This window comes from Triticum aestivum, chromosome 1A (assembly GCF_018294505.1).
Source record: "Triticum aestivum cultivar Chinese Spring chromosome 1A, IWGSC CS RefSeq v2.1, whole genome shotgun sequence".
NCBI lineage: Eukaryota > Viridiplantae > Streptophyta > Magnoliopsida > Poales > Poaceae > Triticum > Triticum aestivum.
In genome coordinates, this window is record NC_057794.1 from 253,027,534 (window position 1) to 253,050,025 (window position 22,492).

General features: G+C 44.7%; 1 pseudogene; it reads left to right on the forward strand.

The window, feature by feature from the left end:
- Nucleotides 1-11,115: 11,115 nt before the first annotated feature.
- On the forward strand, nt 11,116-17,046 carry LOC123114826 (uncharacterized; annotated as a pseudogene).
- Nucleotides 17,047-22,492: the final 5,446 nt, after the last annotated feature.

Genomic DNA, 22,492 nt, shown 5'->3' on the forward strand with positions numbered 1-22,492 from the left:
GATTCTTGGGTTTATCGCTTTAAGCGTCATTTAAATCATGTGAATACTAATCTTTGGAGAATCATTGAAGAAGGTTTCTATCCGCATGACCGAAGAAACTTCACCCCTAAAGAAGCCACGGATAATCAATTCAATGATAATGCTCTCTTCATCATCCAAGATGCAATTCAACCCGAAGATCTTGCTCATTTCCAGCCCTTCACCATGGCCAAGGGTGCATGGCACCATGTTGTTTCCCTCTACAAGGGAAGCGCAAGCATTCAACGCTCCAACTATGAAGTGGTGCAAGATGAAGCCGATGAGTTTGCAATGAAAGAAGATGAAGAACCTCATGAGCTTTATCGGATATTAACCAAACTCGCGGTCTCACTCCGAGATCATGCGAGCAAGGATATGGATGACAATTGGATCAAGCGCAAACTCCTCAAGGCCATGATGCCTTATCACAAGGCAATGTCCTCCGTCATTCATCAAAGGCCGGACTTCCACACCTTGTCCTCAAGTGAAGTGTTGGATGAGTTTGTGGCTATGAGCATCTTGGACAAGACCGCCGACAATGCGGTGTTACGTTCTCAAAGAGCAAAGAAGCCCAACCTTGCATTGAAGGCCAAGGTTAGTGTGGAAGAAGAGGACGAAGAGGAAGAAGAGGAGAGAAACCCCGAAGATACAAAGTATGCCTATCATGAACACATGGCTCTTGCTTCAATGCAATTTTGGAGCAAGAAGAACACAAGGCCCAACTTCAACAAAAACCACTCAAGTGGCGCGAAGGTCAAGCAATGAGTGAGGACGTGCTATAATTGTGGCAATGTGAGCCACTTTGTTGTGGAATGTCCTTATGACAAGAGGGAAGACAATGGTGGCAAGCTCATCCGAGAGGACAAGGCCAAGTCTTTCCCAAACAAGAGCAACTTCACCAAGAAGACTCCTCCCAGGGGGTTGGTGGCACAAGAAGAGTACAATGAGGATGATGATGATGATGATGAAGACGGTGAGCCGGTTGCCATGGCCTCCGTTGCCATTGCGACAACTCCACGGGTGTCTCTCTTCGACTCACCCAATGAGAACATCACTACCAAGTGCCTCATGGCTAAAGCCACCAACAAGGTGTTTGCTTCTGGTGGGGGATCATGGTTGCTCGATAGTGGAGCTACTAATCATATGACCGGAAGTAAGGACTTGGTGGTGGACATGCAAAAGATTCCATCCATGCCCACCAACGTCGAGTGGGTGACGCCTCATCCTCTAAGGTATTGGGACTCGGCAAGGTTGTCATTTCTCATGATCTCATGATCGAGAAGGTCATGCTTGTTGAGTCCCTTGCATACAATTTACTTTCCGTTTGTCAACTTGCGCTCATGGGATTTGCCACTTTCTTTGATGTTGATACCGTGGCCCTCTTGTGGAGCAAGACTCTTAAAGTAGCCTTTGTTGGGCATGTCGAAAACGGTCTCTATGTGATTAACTTTTCGGAGCGACTCACTAAGATCGCGACATGCCTAATGGCTAAAGTTGACGTAGGATGGCTTTGGCATCACCGTTTAGCCCATGTCAATATGAGATCTTTGCAAAGTCTTCTCAAGGGGAACCATGTTCATGGACTAACAAATGTTAGTTTTGCTAAAGATCATGCTTGCAGTGCTTGTATCGAAGGAAAGCTACATGAAAAGGCTCACCCTCCCACGACTATCATTTATTCGAAGAGGCCTTTGGAGCTCCTTCACATGGATCTCTTTGGGCCTCCATCTTTTGATAGTCTTGGGGGTAGGGAGTATTGCTTGGTGATTGTGGATGATTATTCAAGATATACTTGGGTATATTTCTTCAAGAGGAATAGTGAGACCCAACAAACCGTCATTGATTTTGCAAATGAAGCTCAGCGTCAACACAATGCAAAGATCTTGACAATAAGAAGTGACAACGGCACCGATTTCAAGAACTATACCTTGGATGAGTTTCTTAGTGATGAGGGGATCAAGCATCAATATTCCACACCTTACACCCCTCAACAAAATGGTGTAGCAGAGAGGAAGAACCGGATGTTGATGGATGCGGAAAGGACCATGATGGCGGAGTTCAAGTCTCCATACAACTTTTGGGCCGAAGCCATCAACACCGCGTGTCATGCATCCAATCGGCTCTGCCTCCGCAAAGGCTTGAACAAGACTCCATATGAGATACTCACCGGTAACAAGCCCAACCTCAAGTACTTCTGGGTGTTCGGGTGTAAGTGTTTCATTCTCAAGAAAGGTGTCTGTTTGTCTAAATTTGAGGCTAGAGCTCATGAGGGCATATTTGTTGGTTATGCTACAAACTCCCATGCTTACTGTGTCCTCAATAAGTCCACGGGACTTATTGAGGAGACATGTAACATGGAGTTTGATGAGAATAACGGCTCCCAAGTGGAGCAAAGTGGCACTTGTGATGTAGGTGATGAAATTCCTCCCCAAGCCATAAGAAGAATGGGTGTTGCTTTTATCCTACCCATTGAGGATCCCCTTGTGGCCGAAGGAGAAGGACAATGTTCCACTCACATGGAGCCATCACCAACCCAAGGCCCACATGCTTCCGAAGAACAAAGTGAAGGCCCTCAACCTCATGAACAAGACCAAGGGCAAGATCAACCTCAAGATGGTGTTGAATCACCAAGTGATGCGCAAGATCAAGTTCTCTCATCCAAGAAAGTTCAAGATCAAGAGCAAGCTCAAGATCAAGAATGAGCTCAAGATGACACTCAAGATGATCAAGTGACCGCTCCTCAACTCTCTCCAAAGTAGGAATTAGAGCGTCGTGCCGCCAAGATCGCATCCAAGCTATCCACCAAAGATCATCTCATGACAAATGTGCTTGGAAGCTTAAGAAAGGGGGTAAGCACTCATAGACAATTAGCAAACTATTGTGAACATCACGTGTTTGTCTCTTGTGTTGAACCCCAAAAGGTCTATGAGGCGCTCGAGGATCCGGATTGGCTTAATGCCATGCATGAAGAACTCAACAACTTCGAGCACAACAAGGTGTGGAGATTGGTGCCAAGGCCAACGGGGAACCATAATGTCATTGGAACCAAGTGGATATTCAAGAACAAGCAAGATGCCCATGGAATTATTATTCGCAACAAGGCTCGTTTGGTAGCACAAGGCTACTCCCAAGTCGAGGGTATCGACTATGGTGAAACCTTTGTTCCCGTTGCTCGCCTTGAATCCATTCACATGTTGATTGCTTATGCTTCTCATCATAACTTTAAGTTACAACAAATGGATGTGAAGAGTGCTTTTCTTAATGGTCCTAATAATGAGTTGGTATATGTCAAGCAACCCCCCGGGTTCGAGGAACCCTATTTTCCCGATCATGTGTACCAACTCGATAAGGCACTCTGTGGCCTTAAGCAAGCCCCACGTGCGTGGTATGACCACCTTACCGAGTTGTTGCAAGATCGTGGTTTTGAAATTGGGAAAATCGACCCCACTCTTTTTACTAAGAAGGTCAAAGGGGAGTTGTTTGTGTGTCAACTATATGTTGATGATATTATCTTTGGTTCCCCTAACAAAGCTTTCAATGAGGAATTTGCCGCACTCATGACCTCCAAGTTCAAGATGTCCATGATGGGAGAGTTTAAGTTCTTTCTCGGGTTTGAAGTCAAGCAACGAAGAGAAGGAACCTTCATCAACCAAGCCAAATACACTCAAGACATGCTCAAGAGATTCAAGCTAAGTGATGTCAAGCCGGCTTCCACTCCAATGCCTGTCAAATGCCAACTTGACATAGATCCCAATGGTAAAGCGGTGGATCAAAAGGTATATCACTCCATGATTGGCTCCTTGCTTTACCTTTGTGCATCTAGAACGGATATCATGTTGAGTGTGGGAATTTGTGCATGGTTTCAAGCCGCACCTAAGGAAAGCCACTATGTGGTGGTCAAGCGAATCTTCGATATTTGGCTCATACCCCAAACTTTGGCTTATGGTATCCAAGAGGATCTAACTTCAATCTTGTGGGCTATTCGGACTCCGATTGGGCGGGAGACAAAGTGGATAGGAAGTCAACTTCCGGAGGTGCCAATTTCTTGGTTGCTCTTTGGTGAGTTGGTCTTCCAAGAAGCAAAGTTGTGTGTCTCTCTCGTCCACAAAAGCGGAGTATGTGGCTGTCGGTAGTTGTTGTGCACAACTTCTCTGGATGAGGCAAACTTTAAAGGCTTACGGTGTCATTTGTGACAGAGTGCCTCTTTGGTGTGACAATAAAAGTGACATCAAGATTTCTCTTAACACGGTGCAACACTTCAAGGTGAAGCATATTGAGATTCGGTATCACTTCATCCGGGATCATATTAGGAGAGGGGAGATCAAGCTCAACTATGTCAACACTCTTGATAACCTTGCAGATATCTTAACGAAGCACCTGTATGAAGCAAGATTTCGCGAGTTAAGGCATGAGCTAAATATCATTGATTCGAGCAATGTTGCTTGAACCCGTGCACACCCCACCATACTCAACTTGTTATCTTGTCTAGGTGTAGGCATGAACATAGGGGGAGTGTTGTTCTCTCAATGAACTCTCCCTCCCCCCATTATGCATAAATTGATCAACTCTTTCACATTAGCCATTGTTGATGGTACTTGTGCTTCAAAGTTGAGTTTTAGTCATGGGCCCAAGGATAACTCTTCGCGGTGCCATACCAATTAACTCAAACATAGGTGGCTCCGGCCATCGCCCTCTCTTTAGAGAGGTTGTGTTGAGTGTTTTAGCCCTTTTTGTCTCTTGTCTTCCTTTCGTCGTGTCGAGCTTGTGTGTGTTATCTCATGTGTCAGTGTTTTGGTGTGTCCATTCGCTTGAAGGTTTCTGTGCAAAGGCTTTTGTTTTCCCTTGTTCTCGAAACTTGCATATTCTTGAGCACAGGGTACTACCGCGGCTTGCCACGGTACTACCGCGTGAGCAGCGCACGGTACTTCCGCACCTAGCGCAACAGTAATTTTTTTACTACCGCCAACGGTGCGATACTTCCACCCTGGCGGTACTACCGCGATGACACCCAGTACTACCGCGCTGTCGAGGGCGCGTGGGGGTTAAGAGCGGGCAGGGGGAGTTCCAACTCCCCCATACCCATTCGTCTGTTTCTCTCCATGCTGTCTCTCTCTCTCTCTCGCTCGCTCAAGAACGGCGTAGGAGACCCTCGTCGGATCTTCGTCTCCGGCCGCTCTCCTCGGATTTCGTCAGGTGGGATCATTCCCCACCACTTCCTCTTTCCATGAACAAGGTTTCTCCCCAAATCTCTCTCTCTCTTTGTTTCGTTTGTTTGCTTCTAGGTTTTGGGGGAGATGCATGTTGTTCTTGAGATTTTAGGCCAAATCTATGCAAGAGTAGGATGTAGGAGAGTAGCAATGCGTAGAGATTGTGCTTGCTTTGTTGCCCCGTGGTAGATTTGATCAATTGTAGTACCGCGTCGTTGTCACAGTTGTGCTTAGATCCAATTGCGGACTCGGATCTGCCGCCGTGCGGTACTACCGCATCTTTGGTGCGGTACTACCACTCCTCCGGAGCGGTACTACCGCGTGAAGTGCGGCACTAAAATTTTACTCCCGCTCCAAGACACGGTACTACCGTGCCACCCTGTCACGGTACTACCGTGACTAGGAACAACACTAGAATTTTAGTACCGCGCAGCCATGCGGTACTACCGTTTCTGTCAAATCTCTTTTGTGGCAACTCTCAAGTGCGAGTTCTACTTGTTTCACCTGTTTTGCTGAGGTCTTTGCATTGATCCTTCTCGCTTCTCGTGCGTGTGTTTGTGTTTTGTGTTTTAGGTGGTGGCTCCGGTGCTCCTGCTCGCCGTTCTAGTCCCAGTCGTGACATGGGCTCCAAGCATCTGCGCAACCAAGACGAAGCTCCAGAGGGCTCCAATACCCCCAACACAGGGCCAAGACCACTGCCACCAAGATCAAGGAGCCCGACAAGGGCATGGATGAACTACTACTTGTTGAGTTTGCTACTCGAAGGAAGATCAACCCCTATGTGAATCCTCGTGCCAACTTCAGAGGGAATGATCTGTTTTGGACCAAGCAGCAGAACCTCATTTATCTCGATGTGATCAAGGCCAAGCAGAACATCTATGTGGACGTGCACTGGATTGACATCCATCACATGAGGGATGATAGGCACCGTGCTTACTTTGGTGAGGCTTTGGACCTCGTGGAGCAATTTGGCATTGAGCACGTGATCTCATTCCATTTGGATTATGACCCTGAGCTTGTGGCCCAGTTCTTTGCCTCGGTCCACTTCCACACTGATGAGGAACGGAACATGACCTGGATGACCAACAGACAACGAATGACTGCTTCATGGAAGAACTTCATGGATTTGCTTCAGGTTCCTGATGAGGGGCTCCACACACCTGTTGGTGTACGCCCTCATTTCAACCCCAAGTCAGCCAACAAGAACAAGCTTCAGCCTTACTATATTGAGAAGTTGCTTCCCAGTGGCAAGAAGACGTGGGTGCTGAACCCCTTCCTTGACATCATGTACCACGTCTTCCGCAATTCTCTTTTTCCACGCATTGGTGACAAGGACAAAGTGCATGCCTATCTGGTGGATATGATGCTCATCTGTGAGGAGGCGCGCATCTCTCAGACACAACCACTTGATGTCTCACATATTATGTGGTGCGAGCTCTAGTTTGCGTTGTTCACCCGTAAGGTACCCATCTATGGACCTTACCTGTTTCTGTTGATCTCGAAGACTTGGGAGAAGCTCTATCCCGATGATGAGTTTCTTGCCCCTGACTGGATTCGTCATGAGCCCATCCGGCTCCGTGTCAAGCCCCAGTGGGCCAACACTACTACCTATGCTGAGGCAGTGGCTGCTCAAATGGATGTGGATGTAGATGAGATTGAGGAGGAGGACGCTGATGAGGACAGCTCTGTTGGCTATTCGCCTTCATCTTCTGAGCCCTCTTTGGCTAAGAAGCTGAAGAACAAGATGAAGGCTCTATTCTGCATGCAGGCCAAGGGGCAGTACCGGTCTCATGTTGCTTAGAAGGAGAGTCGCCGCAGCGACAAGCGGATCTTTAGGACGTTTGGTGAGCATATATCCAGCGGATCTGAGAGGGTGATCACGCCAGAGGCAGCCTGGATGGCGAAGCAGGGCTACAAGTGGACTGACTCTAAGGAGGAGCAGGAGGAGACCGTCCCAGCTGCCGAGTCTGGCGAGGAGCGTGCGAGTGATTACTCCGCTTGAGCCACCACCTGTGTTGTAGGTGTCCTCTCTGCCTTTTTGGTGTCTCGATGCCAAAGGGGGAGAGAGTGTAGGATTTGCGAGTTGTGAGTCGTGCTTCTGTGTCGAGTTTTCGTTTGCTTTGGTTTGGTTTGCACTTGTGAGTCTGTTCTATGATATGGTGTAAGACACTCTCGTACCTTATTGAGCCTATGCTATCTTGTGCTATTTATATTTATGCTCATTTGTACCATCTTGCTTAGTTTTAGCCTTTTTTGTTGTAAGATATGCTTTGTCTTTAAAATATAGGAGGAGTGTTGATCCTAGTATGTGTGTCGTGCAGTCCAAAGCACTCATCTACATAGCACACATATAGGGGGAGCTCGTCTATATTTTAGAGGTATGGGGTTTTCCCATGTTCTATGTTATCTCTTTTTATGCAAATCCCGTATTGTCATCAACCCACCAAAAAGGGGGAGATTGTAAGGGCATATTTATCCCTTAGTTGTTTTGGTGATTGATGACAATGCTTTTGCGGACTAATTGTGTGCTTTGAGTTTGTCAGACATTTCATCACTAGGCACAAGATGATTTGGTGCCCCTCGAAGATTATTGAAGACGACATTTCTCTACGTTTCTTTTCGGTGGATTTGAGGAAAGCCGTACTATTAAGAGGGAGTCTGCTTTGGAAAGGTTTGGGTGGAATCGTCACGTACACATCTTCTCCTTTGCACCGCCTTTCCTTTGGCACTTTGGAGCATCCTCCGTCTTTTCTCGTCTATGCAAATTGTCGTGTTGGCTGAGCTTGGACATGCGGTAGTACTACTCCTAGGAGCGGTAGTACCACAGGCCCTTGCGGTAGTACCGGGCCTAGGTGCGGTAGTACTGCAAGCGCCCACGGTAGTACCGCTCCTTTGGAGTTGTAGTACAGTGGCCCCATGCCAGGCGCTGCTGCGGCTACAATAGTAGGAGCGGATGTAATTTTTTACATCCGCGCCCTACGCGGTAGTACCGTGCCGGGTGCGCGGTAGTACCGTGCGTTCTGGTCTGGCTCAGCAGCCTGCGCGGTAGTAGGAGCGGATATAATTTTTACATCCACACCCCACGCGATAGTACCGCCCCAGGTTCACGGTACTACCATGTTGGATTTTTGCATTGACTCCAACTCAGCGGAAGTTGCCACGGATGTATTTTTATATGTCTGTGCCTTCTCGAAGTCTGGAACATCCCTACCTTGCGGTAGTACCGCAAGGGGGAGCGGTAGTATCGCGCCAGCAGTCCTACCGCCCTCTGCTTCAGTGCATTTGGGATGTCCTGGTTTGTGCTGCTCGGGTGGTAGTACCGCGGGGGCCTGCGGTAGTACCGCATGCCCCTGCGGTAGTACCGCGGCCCTGGTGCGGTAGTACCGTGCTACGCAGGCTGGGTTGGTGGATAACGGTTGGATTTGTTCTTCCACTATATAAGGGGTGTCTTCTTCTCTAAGTTGACTATCTCTTCCGTCCCCAAGCTCCATTGTTGCTCCAAGCTCCATTTTCGCCCGATCTCTCTCCCTAGCCAATCAAACTCGTTGATTTTCTAGGGATTGCTTGAGAAGGCCCCGATCTACACTTTCACTAAGAGAAATTTTATTTCCCCCCACTAATCCCTTGCGGATCTTGTTACTCTTGGGTGTTTGAGCACCCTAGACGGTTGAGTCACCGCGGAGACATATCCCACTGTGGTGAAGCTTCATGGTGTCATTGGGAGCCTCCAATTAAGTTATGGAGATTGCCCCAACCTTGTTTGTAAAGGTTCGGTCGCCGCCTCCAAGGGCACCAATAGTGGAATCACGGCATCTCGCATTGTCTGAGGGCGTGAGGAGAATACGGTGGCCCTAGTGGCTTCTTGGGGAGCATTGTGCCTCCACACCGCTCCAACGGAGACGTACTTCCCCTCAAAAGGAAGGAACTTCGGTAACACATCCTCGTCTTCTCCGGCTCCACTCTTGGTTATCTCGTGCCTTTACTTGTGCAAGCTTATTTGTGTTATATCACTTGCTTGCTTGTTGTTATTGTTGTTGTTGCATCATATAGGTTGCTCACCTAGTTGCATATCTAGACAACCTACTTTGATGCAAAGTTTAAATTGGTAAAGAAAAGCTAAAAATTGTTAGTTGCCTATTCACCCCCCCCCTCCCCCTCTAGTCAACTATATCAATCCTTTCACAAAGGCTTCGTGATGAACTATAATATGCAAGGGATGGAAAGACAATTCCCGAGTTCTTCGCTATGCTCAAAGCTACGAAGGTAGAAATCAAGAAAGAGCATCAAGTGTTGATGGTTAACAAGACCACTAGTTTCAAAAAAAGGGCAAAAGAAATAAGGGGAACTTCAAGAAGAATGGCAAGCAAGTTGTCACTCTCAGGAATAAGCCCAAGTCTGGACCCCAAGCCTGAAACTGAGTGCTTCTACTACAAAGGGACTGGTCACTGGAAGCGAAACTGCCCAGAGTATTTGGCGGATAAGAAAGATGACAAAGTGAACAAAGGTATATTTGATATACATGTTATTGATGTGTACCTTACTAATGCTCGTAGTAGCGCATGGGTATTTGATACCGGTTCTGTTGCTATATTTGCAACTCGAAACAAGGGCTACGGATTAAACGAGGATTGACTAAGGACGAGGTGAGGATGCGCGTCCGGAATGGTACCAAGGTCGATGTCATCGCCGTCGGCACGCTACCTCTACATCTACCTTTGGGATTAATTTTAGACCCGAATAATTGTTACTTGGTGCCAGCGTTGAGCATGAACATTATATCTAAATCTTGTTTGATGTGAGACGGTTATTCATTTAAATCAGAAAATAATGGTTATTCTACATGAGTAATATCTTTTATGGTCATGCACCCTGAAAGAGTGGTCTATTTTTGTTGAATCTCGATCGTGGTGATACACATATCCACAATATTGATGCCAAAATATGCAAAGTTGTTAATAATAGTGCAACATATTTGTGGCACTGCCGTTTAGGTCATATTGGTGTAAAGCGCATGCAGACACTCCATGCGGATGGACTTTTGGAATCACTTGATTATGAATCATTTGATGCTTGCGAACCGTGCCTCATGGGCAAGATGACTAAAACTCCGCTCTCCAGAACAATGGAGCGAGCCACTAACTTATTGGAAATAATACATACCGACGGCTTTGTCTTTTTGGTTAGTCTATTTGGTTAGTCTATTTTCAAATTATTCAAAACCGAGGACGGCTTTGTTTTCAAGAAAGAGAGGATAATGTGGACATGGACTCTACAGATACGACCAAAAATATTATCCTCATATACAATAATCAGGTGATTTCTATTAACAATAATTTTATGAATTGTTTTATGGTCGGAAACAAAGATACAACACTTTTTTTTATTATATGCAAAATTATGAAGTATTTGTACAAGCCACGTGTTAAAATGAGGCGACCAAGACATATGTGTATATATATGTGTACACTTTAGTGTCCATTCAAATGCTACAACCGTGCATGCAAGAGATGGACCTAAGACCAATTTAAATAAAAGGCAACCATGCATGCATGCACGCAAGGGCATGCATGAAGCAAGGAGCATGCAAGATATTCATGAAAGGAGAAGAGAAGTAGCACAGCGTGGGCAGTTGGTCTGGCCCGACTGTGTACCAACCATCTGATACACAGATGACTACATGGGCCCCAGCCCATACAAGACATCAAACATCAGCCACGCATGAGAGCGCCACAAAGACGAGGTCCAGAAACTTCTATCCGTAGGTAGAGAGTTTTACTCGGACCACGACTTGACGACGTCCTCAGCCCTTTAATAAATGGGAAGTGTTTGTGGCCGGGGCGCCGGTTGAACCGTTGCGCCGGTCGCGCTTCGTGCGTTGGATCTCTTTTGATCCAAGGACGTTGTCTGCGCCACGTGTCACCATAGACCCATTTTTTTAACGCGCACGGGTTATCCCTTCCCCAGTTTTTTGCTGCAACCGCACGGGGGCGTCATTTCGGTGCGAGGAGGCAGGGCGACCTGCGGGCGACGGGCTTGTTGGCGCCTAGAGATCAGGAGCGGCGGCGGCGGCCCAGGGCGGATCTCGATTCTCCGGCGATCTATGGCTTCCCCGGATGGTAACTCTCCCCTCCTGCTCTCCCTTTCGTTGTTGTCTCCTCCTCCCCCGTTGGCTTTAGGGTTAGGGCGGGTTATGGTGCGGGCGAGTCGTTAGTGTTCCCATGGGCCGGCGCCGGCGCCGGCGCGGACGGGGACGGGGTGGTGTTCCCGCGGGTCGAGGGAGGGGGCGGGGTGGTGTTCCTGTGGGCAGAGGGAGGGGGCGGGTGGTGTTCCCGCTGGCAGATGGAGGGGGTGGGGTGGTGGATTTGAACCTTGTGTTCACTAGGGATTTGGGATGGGATTGGGATTAGGATTTGGGAGGATTTGGGATTTTGTTCATCCACGAACTATTGGATACATGGAAATGGTATTGCTATGTTTAAATGGTCACTAGACACTTCCGAGGGGAATTTGTGAGGAACATTTTGTTTTAGATGATACAGTAGAACAGAGTAAACTTCAGATCACCATGTGAAGATGCATGCACACTGCTGTGTTTGTGTTTTTGTGTTGTATATACGGCCGAAACCAACTTTGTACTTTTGCAAATGTGCGTGCACTTTGTCTAAGATCATCATCTGCAAGCATGTAGGAGTACTAGAGTTTACCAGCAAATGTACTAGATCAATATGTATTCCGAACCTTTTTTTGCGTATGATGAACCAAGTTTGAACTCCGCAGCCCAATACCCCTGCTTATGAATTGAGGATCATCTCAGATTTGGTTGCTGAAACTAGAACAGACAGAAATGAATTCATCTCTGAACATGAATCTTATGCAGCGGATTTACTAGCTTACACGGAGTGACGGAGTTATGACCGGCCTTGCGCCGAACGCGTGTTCGCAGCAGCAGAGTTACACGAAACATGTGAACTCTTACTTATGTATCTCAAACTCCAGCGCTGAATAGAATGATGCTGAAAATTAACTTGTTTGAGATCCTGAAGGAATCACACACCGCATAGAGGCATCCTTGTTTGCCATGTAAATTTGTAAATAGGTTTCTTGGTGCTGCAAAATCTCCTAGGTTTTATTCTATAGCAGACGTACTTGTATAAAATGCTAATTTTAGAGTGCAATGTTTTATTCTGTACATTTTTTATGTGTGCTTGTATGTTTCATAGGTTTTACAGATTTTTTAGGTGTTCTTGTATGTTTTTTCCTAGCTACTGATGATGCAGTTTTAGGGTTTTATTGACTTGTTTTTTTCCTTTTTGTAGATGTCGCAGGCACCGCTGGTGAGAATGAAGGGAGTAAGAAGGTTAAGAAGAAGATCAAGAAGAAAGGCAATCTATGTGGCTTTAAGTCAAGGTTTAACTCAAAAAGGCTGGCTGAGATTGGGAAGCAAGTAACACCAAAAAAACAGAGAATCATAAGGGAGGGACCGTTTGGAGACTTGTTGGACATCCGGTCTTTCAAGGTGCCCCATGAGCTCATTGAGTTTGTTGTAATGAACACGAATCACATACTCTCTGAGTTCAAACACAAGAACAAGTCCATCACCTTCAGCAAGCTCATGGTGAAAAGGATTTTTAACGTGCCATCCGGTGATAGACCCATGAAGCTTCTTAAGAAGAGTGATGAACATGATCTTCGCAGCATCTACAAGGAGGGGAACAGGGCTCCAATCGCCCATGTTGTCAAGTTGCTCACTAGTTGCAGCGATGAGGACGTGGTTATGATAAATAGGACTTGGACACTCCTTGCGTTGGCAACAGTTTTGTGCCCAGGCACTGGCAATATGGTGAATCTTGAGTATCTAGCTTCCTTGAAAGATATGTCTTTGGTGCATGAATTCGCTTGGGATGAGCACTTGTTGGCACGAGTGATGGAGGAGGTTGGAGTCTTTCAAGAGAAGAAGAGGATGCAAGCAAATACAGAAAAAGCAGTGGAGTTTCAGATCGCCTCATGCCTTCCCATGTTAGCGGTATGCAACGCAACATTATGAAATACATGCATTTTTTTCTTTGCTGCATGAAACCTTATATACATTTCTATAGCTCGCATTTATGTTTTTGTTGGCTAATGTCCTTTTCCATTCTATGCAGATCATATACATGGATCATATTGATATTCTGGCCGGCCTCCCAAATGAGCATGCCATTGATTATTCCGTGCCGAGGATACGTTTTGTTTGTCAAAAGGATTTTGATTGGTTGGATAAAGTTGACAAGAACAAGCTTACTCTTGTCCAACCTTTCTACGGGAAACACACCCAAGTAATTTTGCTACATCCCGCCTATGTATTTTCCTTTGCCAATGGAGTATTAAGACCCCCATGTTTTTTGCTCACTGAATTTGCATGTAGCAATCTTTGCTTTTCCATTTAGGTTATGGCAGCCTTCTTATTTCCGCCACTCATGTTTTGTTTTCCTAGATACGGAGTTTGTGCAACACCCCCTATGCAGCACAACTCGCGGGACAGGAAGTTGGTGCTGAAGCAGCCAGTGGGCAGGGAGTTGGTGCTGAAGCACCTAGTGGTCAAGGAACTAGTGGCCAAGGAAGCCAAATTCAAGATGCTGAAATTCAAGCAAAGGACTCTCAATCAAACGAGGCTCAACAAAATGTTGAAGCTGAACCACACCTATCATCCTTTCTCAACGATTGTCTGCAGCAATCATTCCCTAGCATACAAGATCTAAGGGTACTTTCCCCCATCTACACTATCTTTTTCTTTGTATTCATTTCTTGTTTGCCTTTGGCTTTGCATTATTTACTATACCCAGTTGCAAGTGTATATTTTGTTTGCTGCATCCCTCATTCTGATGTGCTACAACCATGTTTTATTTTTGCTTCATATGTGGTTTAAGTTCATACCTACTAGGCTTTTTTCTGCATCCATATGTCTAGTGTGCTACAACTACATTCTGTTTTTGCTTCAAACATATCATAATTTTGCTACATCCATATCAATAATTTACTACCTAGAGGTATAGACCATTTGTTTTTTATGCTTCATCCATGACAGTAAATTGCTACGATCACACTATTTATTTGATACATAGTGACACAGCAGCACACCTACTTGTTTCTCGCTTCATCCATACCTCTAATGTGCTACACCCACATTTGTGTTTTTTTACATCCATACTTCTCAAAATCTGGATATACTTGTCACTAAAAATGTTGGCCACTTGCCTTCTTGTAGGTACCAACTCATTTTCAAATGCTCTACGACAAGCACAAGGGTATTTTTGCAGCAGAGGTGGATGGTGTAGTAGGCAAGTTTGGACAGTGTTTAAAGGAATTGCAGTGCAACCGGATGGCTGCTCTCCTTCGTGATGTTGGAGACGCCATCACAGCTACCAATGAACCCAACTTTTCCTTTGAAGCACCTATCATGGACGAATGTCGCGGAAAAGAGAATGATGCTAAAGCTGCAAATGCCGACATTGGTGCTCAAGCTCAAGCTCAAGGTACAACACCTAGCATCAACAAGGATGAAATCACCGGATTGAACCTAGAAGTTGCAACAGAGGCTGCGGAAACTTGTGAGCAACAAAGAGTGAGTTTCGAGATGGAAGGCAACGCCTCACCTCATAGCCCCCCACTCTTCTATGATGCACCCAGGAGTGCGACAGCCGGCATTTGGGATGACGAGCCATCCTGTGAGTTGTTCCCAAAGGGCTCCGAAGACAATGAGATGATGCATTCCACGGATGAGCCTATAATTAAGAAGAGCACAGTCAGCCCCATCTATGCAAACATCCCCGTGTTTCCTGTTTCAGACGATGATGACAGCCCAAGTATGCTTCCTTCATCTTGCATCATTTCTTTTTGTTTTTCTCCATATCATTTTTTCACATTTGTGTGATTCCAGCAAATTCTTTTTGTACAATCTCTTGCAAACTCATCCATTTGTATTTTTTTGCTATAGCTCTTAAGATGGTCCCTACGGAAGAGCATTTTGCTGATGCAAGCAGTGGCCCTAGCACACATGACAACAACACTAGGAAGAAGAGGATGGCCAAAGTTCCAACCATAAAAAATACCAAGGCAAAGAAGCAAAAGGTCGACAAGGCTGCAGAAATGTATGAGAGGTTTGTAAAACATGGGAAACCATTGAGGAAATCACAACCCAATGAACAAGTGTGAGCTACCTAAGCCTTATCTGTTTTTGCTTTCTATTTTTTTATTTTTTCTGCTCGAAACAAATGATTCATTTTGGTTGCATCTATGGTAACAGGACACCTTTCATTAAGCTAGGTGGATTTTACATTGGATACAAGAAATTCCTTGTATGCTTCAAGCCTCGTGGGGATATGAATGATGAGGTCATGTCACTATGTATCGAGATGAACAACATTGCATCCCGTGCAGCAAAAGAACAGGAGCTGAAGAAATACATTTTCTCAGTCCACGCGGGGGTAAGTTTTTGTAAAAACAAGCAATGCTTCATTCTTTTCTTTCTTTTCACATTTTCGTTGCAACACACACTAACCATTTTGTTGTATCTTTCAAGTAGATCCTACTAAAACAAGACCCATCAACTTTCCAACCACCAAAACTCATGGCTGAGCTTGAAAGGGCTATGAAAGTGTTCAAGGTTCAAAAGTTTGACCTCGTAAGTTTCACGAAGCTTTCTTTTGTTCCACACCACAAATAACTTCCAAATATGATCCAATGATGTGACGCGGCTGTAACATTTTTTACATGTTCTGAGTACCTTTTCGCCTTTCTTTTGTTTTTTGCAGCTCTTTTTCACAATTGTTCATGATCGCCATTGGATAGTTGTTTGCGCAAACTTGCTTCACAAGCAGTGAAATGTATTTGACTCAATCCATTCAAAAGGAAAACAATCTCCTTTGAAGAAGCAAGCCAATAACCTGGTATGCTCATGCTCTCTAATTTTTTCTGTTTAGCCTTCAGATTCATCTACATAAATGCCTTGTTGTCATCTTTGCACACCTCATTTTATTTTTGAAACTTTTGTGTGTGTTTTCGGCGCTAGATCACAAACTTTGCAACCCTCGCACAAGAGTGCAGCGAATTCAATGTCAATGTTGGATCCTTTGCCCGTGTTGACCTAGAGGATTACCCAAAGCAAGATACCCTGTGAGTTTTCTTTTTGAATTTTGCTTCAATCATGTGTTCCATTTCAACATTTTGTTTTTTCAACTACGCATGGGAAGTATGATGGAGAACTTTTTTATCTCACAGATGTGATTGTGGTTTTTTTGGGCTCAAGTATGTGGAGAACTATGATGGGAAGTCAATGAGAGAGTTCAAGCAAGTACACATTTTTAATTTTTTGTCTTGTCATTTTGTTACAATCTACTTTCTTTGTTTTCAATACTCATGCAACAGAAGAATACCATGTTAAAGCCTAGTTTGTACCTACTAGGCTTTTTTAGCTACATCCATATGTCTAGTGTGCTACAACTACATTCTGCTTTTGCTTCATCCATATCATAATTTTGCTACATCCATATCAATTTTTTGCGGTGGATGGATGTGAACTTTTTGCATTCATCACCCATGCAACTCAATAATAACTAGTATCATACTTGCTTACTTTGTGTATTCATTTTTTACAGGAAGACATGGCGCGACACCGCATCGATGTGGCATACAACCTTTTCAGCCACCCAATGAACAACGCCCCAAAGGAGCGGGCGTTCAACGATGAGTTGGCGGCTTGATTTTCTGGAAGGTTCAAGACGAACAAGCTTGTTTCTTCGTTAGGTCTAGATCATGTCCGAGGTGGTAGCGTTTTGATAGGATTAGAGTAGTGTGCGTTCGTATGTAAATTGTTGATACCTCCAGTAAACATGTGTCCTTTTGGTATGTAAAACGATGATAACTTGGTATTTGGATGATGCACTTATGTTTTTAATGGATGCGTTCTTCTGTTTTCCAACATGATCATGCGTTGACAATTGTTTTTTGTTTCACTGGTTCTGAAATATGAAAATATCTCTGTGCATTTTCCCCCTCAAAACATATTTTTCTGAAAAATAATATGTGAATGCTATTTTTTTGTCACACACTTAAATTGCTGGAAGCTCACAGGAAATAGCTACAACCTTCTGTTAGATTTGTTGCAGAGCCAAAATATACTTTTTTTACCTGCAAATTAGCTACATCCCTACAATATTTTTGCTGGAAGCATAATGTAAATATGCTTCCTTTCCCAACTTTTGCTGTACAGCTAAATCAACACTTTAAATCATTCAAGGCTTTTTCCTTTTCAAACTTGTTATTTTGCTTCAATCATGTTTTAAAAAGATTCAACCATGTTTGCAAAAAGCTTCAACCATGTTTCCTAAAAGCTGCAACCATATTTTGAAAAAGTTTCAACCATACTTTGAAAAAGTTACAACCAGGTTTTCAAAAGCTTCAACCATGTTTCCTAAAAGTTGCAACCTTGTTTACAGAAGCTTCAACCATGTTTTTAAAAAGCTGCAACCATGCTTTTCAGAAATCTTCTAAACATGTTTTCTTAAAGCTTCAAACATGTTTCCTAAAAGCTTCAACCATATTTTCAAAAAGATTCAACCATGTTTTTTAAAAGCTTCAACCATGCTTTTCAAAAGCTTAAAACATGTTGTTTTTAAGCATGGATCAAGTTGTGGTTACAACAACCATTGAGTACTATTTTTTAAAAAAAAATAAGAAAAACCCACATTCTGCTTTTTTAAAAAAATTCAACAAATTTTGGCACCATCATACTACAAAAAGTAAGCTCTCACAAACATATAACAATAAGAATTTTTTTTAAAACAACTCTTGTAAAAAAGCAACATTCTACTTTTTTCAAACCACGCATGTAGTAATATGTTGCAATCCCACAAAACAAACATTCACAGCTAGTCAACACAACTTATTATCATAAGTCATGGGGTGTTACAAGGCAATTCATCATTTTTTCCCTCACAAAAATATCCTAAAGTGTAAGGATTGTTTCGACACCCGGAGCTTTCGCGCTCGCACTCACAGCAAGAAAAGATGCAAGGAGTTGGCAATCCTTCACGTTGTGATCTTCATCTTCACAATATTTGCATGGAGTCTTCTTTTCCCTTGGCTTTGGAGCTTTCTTCGTTTTCGCCGCGTCCTTCTTTGCTTTCTTCTTCATTTCATCTTCTCGAATCTCAATTAGTGGTTTCCTGCGCTTCTCTTTCTCCTTTGGCCTCCCCTTCTTTGCTGACTTTGGTGGGTTCCGCAGTCCTACGGGGGGTGGATCCCGCTGACCTGTACTTGGACCCCCTGAGACTTGTTCATTTCCTGCATGACCTTGGCCTTCTTCGTCTCCTGCAAACCCATCAGTTGTTCTAGCTTTTATTGCAGCAACCCCAACACTGCCCTGATCAATTAGCCCAGAGACAAAACTATAAGCTTCATCATTGAAGCAAGCATCAGAAGCGAGTTTCCCAAACTTCCGGCGTAGAGAGTTAAACTTTAGGGTGTTTGTCGTGGGGACGCCGAAATGCATAGCTCTATGCCCATCGCCCGGTTCAGGCGCAAGGTCGGTTGCTCTCTTAGACCATCTTGGAAGCATGTAAGTCGCAGGTATCGTTTGCACATTCAGGTGCACCATGACACGGATGATATGTGGGCAGATCAGCCCACACATCTCAAACATGTTGCAGGTGCACATGTATGCCTGATCTTTAGGAGCAACACGCATCGTGTACACTTTTGGGTTGACGCCATAATTTGCAACAAGGCAAAACCAGATGACATCCCCTTGCAGCTGATATTGCAAACCATAGCCTGTTGATTTAGCCAATAGTTTCTGAAACTTGGAAAATACCTCTCTGGTATAGAAATCTGCAGCTTGCTTTTCAATGTTGTAGCTGCAAACAAAAAAAGCTTCCAACATCAATAAGAATTGCTACATATGTTTCAAAGAAATGCTGCAACCACACTGTGCTGGAAAACTAAAAAATGCTACATGACTTTGGACTTACTTGTCCCAGAGCGGAGGCCTCGTCGCTTCATTGATGAAGCCAGCATTGTCTTCATGATCAAGCATTAGCTCCTGGCAAAGCTCAAACTGCTGGACAAATGTCCAAACCGAGTCTCCATGATAATTTAAAGTCTTGAAGTAGGAATTCAGGCCCTCGGACCGCCCGGTTGTTCCTGTGAATGGGAAGAACTTATTCCTAAAGTACACAGGAGCCCACATCTCCCTGCTGTCCCACATGTTCTTGAGGTGTTTCTTATCAGCCACACCAAATGACTCGACCATCTGCTTCCACCGTTCTTCAAACTCCTCAACGGTATCGGAATCATTGATGCAACCATAGAATGCTTCAGCAAAAGGCTCATCCTTGCCCAACATCTTCCCTAGTTTCGTCCTTGCAACCCGGAAGACGTGCCACTTGCAACATCTATGTGTTGAATGTGGAAATACCATTGAGATGGCTTTAGCCATTGCCTGGTCTTGATCAGTCATAATGTTCAACGGATGCTCGTTATTCATTGCCAACATCCATTGCTGGAAGACCCACTTGAAAGTTTCGATGGTCTCATCAGGCAACAAAGCGCACCCCAAGCAAACAGTATGTGTGTGGTTGTTAATGCCAACAATCGGAGCAAAGGGCAAGTTGTAGCGATTGGTGCAGAATGTGGTGTCGAAAAATACACAATCTTTGTACTTTGGATACAAGGCCCTTGTTCTCCCATCAACCCATAAAAGTGCCCTAACAGCTCCATCTTCTTCTAGCTTCGAGAAAAAGAAGTTGGGATTCTCCACTTGTCTTCTCTCAAAGTACTCGATTGTCAGCTTCAAATCACGCTTTGACAGGCCCCTTCGCAGCTTTGCTCTTGCATTTGTCACATCAGTCTTTACATACGGCAAACTCCTAGGATTGCAACACCGTGCATCTCCAAGCAAGCCCATCATATTAGCCGTTGATATGTTGCGATAGTGCAGCGAAGTGATGTATTGCATGTCTGCATCGGGGATCTTTTTGTGAGAGCGGCAAAATCTCCGACGCCCCCTTTGCAACATCAGCTGGTGTGTGTGATCGGCCTCAAAATCTGTCACAACCCAGCTACCGTCTTTGAGGCTAACACCTATACGAGCCTTGCAATCATATCACTCCAACCGGTTTCTTCGCCTCTTATCGCTCACATCCATATAGATGCCAGCTTGTTTGCTTGGAGATTTTTTATTACTAGCATAGCTCATATCAACATCATCACTTTGATTTGTTGCAGCCCCGTCAGAAATGCTTCCACCAACATTCTTCGAAGGATCTTTCCGTGAGTGTATGCACTCAAAAACTCTATAGATTAGGATGCGCTTCTGTTCCAAGCTATTTTTCCTACTATGCTTTGACATCACAATGCGAGTTCCAAAGCCCATCTTCGAAGTATATTCATTGTAAACACGCTGAGCTTCTTCAACATTGTCAAAAATCATTCCAACAAAAGGGACAACTGGCTGTGATGATATATCTTCGTCTGGTTCAGCAACAAGTGTTGCAGCATTTCCATTGGCATTGTCACCGGTCACACGGGCATTGCAATGGGTTGGAGCTGCACCATCCATGTTCAGCCGCAAGGAATCGTCACTATCATGTCCCGGAGTATCATTCAGATCAATGCCATCATCTTCTTCTTCGCGCGCAACATTTTTCATATCATCATCAAGGAAAATCGATGGCTCCACAGCAACATTCTGCAACAAAATCAACACCCAAGTCAGTTCTTTTTTGCTGCATGAAAAAACATGCAAAAAAAGCGAACAAAAAAAGTGGATGCAGCATGTCAATCACAATTCCAAAACAACTCCTGCATGCAGCATTTTAGGATGTAGCATGTAACATCCAGCAAGTAGCACGTAGCAAGTCCAACACATACTTGTAATATTTTACTAGCAGACAGCAGGAAGATGCTAGCATTAATTAACAACATATCAGAAACATTACACAAAAATCAAACACAAGTATGTTGAGAACATCTCTTTTTAATCTCATGCTCATCAATTGAAATCAAAGGTTGCAACATTTTTTTGTGAACAAAAGGATCTAGGGTTGCAATTGGAAATCATACCAGATCAATTTCATCCCGGCCATGCCGTGCTGCATCTTGGAAGACCACACCAGGGTTGTAGTACTGTTGCAGCACCGGTCCACTACCACCAGGGCCTTGCCGCCTCAGGGGACTTCGGCCATGAACGGCAGCGGAGCTCGAGCCCAAATCCATGGAGGCAAGGAGGTCATTATGGATGTAAGACATGATTGAAGCAATTCCAAAGCCGCTTGATAGATGCGGAAGCCCCTCCTCGACGTGATCCGGCCGTGGGGAACTTAAAACAGGCGGATCCGGCCGCGGATCGGGGATGTCCCTGTTTTCTCGTTGTGGCTGTTTTGTACAACGGTTGCAACAAAACGTGTTTTTTTTGTTGCAATGGTTGGCTCGGTACACACTCGCGCGCAGATCTAACGGTTCGCGCTAACCGCATCGGACGGCTCGGGCTCGACCGGCCCAACAGTTGGGCCGGCGCGCCGGCGCAGATCGCTGCCCTTAATAAATAGCAATAAAAATTTAGGGTTTAGACTTGGGTTTTATTGTATTGTCTAGCCATCACTATAATTCACATCTACGAGACGTATAGGACTACTGTCTTGTCATATGCATAGTGGAACCCTAACTTTTCATCATGAAATATTTCTTTCCACCTTTTGTCAAAACACCATTCATTTCACAAAGATCTGAATGTATGAGCTCTAGTGATGCAAGATTTCTCGTTTCCGCAGTCGTGTGTGACTTACGAGGTTGCTTAGCTTGCACACAAACTTGTCACTTAGATCCCTTGACAGTGGTGAAACTAGGGATTAAGTTCAACTTCGCTAGTCGCGACATGCAACCAAAGTTAACATGACGAAGACGTGAATGTCATACATTTGATTCACTATTGTTGCAAACATGATTAACAACTTTATTGCAAACGTCTGATAAGGATAAACGAAACAGCCCTTAGTTCATGTGCTCAGTTTCTTATCCGCAATTTCAGTTGCAATTCACCCTTGTTCTTGCCGGTTCTTCGGTTGCTTGCAGGAACTCGAACCTCGTTGTTTAGATTGATCGTGCGTACGGCAAGGTCAATAACCACCGGAGATTGGTTTAGCGATCGTCGAGGCATACCATCGGGTACGGTATAGCCGGATCGTCAAGGTCAAAATCCAACAAATCGATAATTATCCCCACTCTCATCGAAA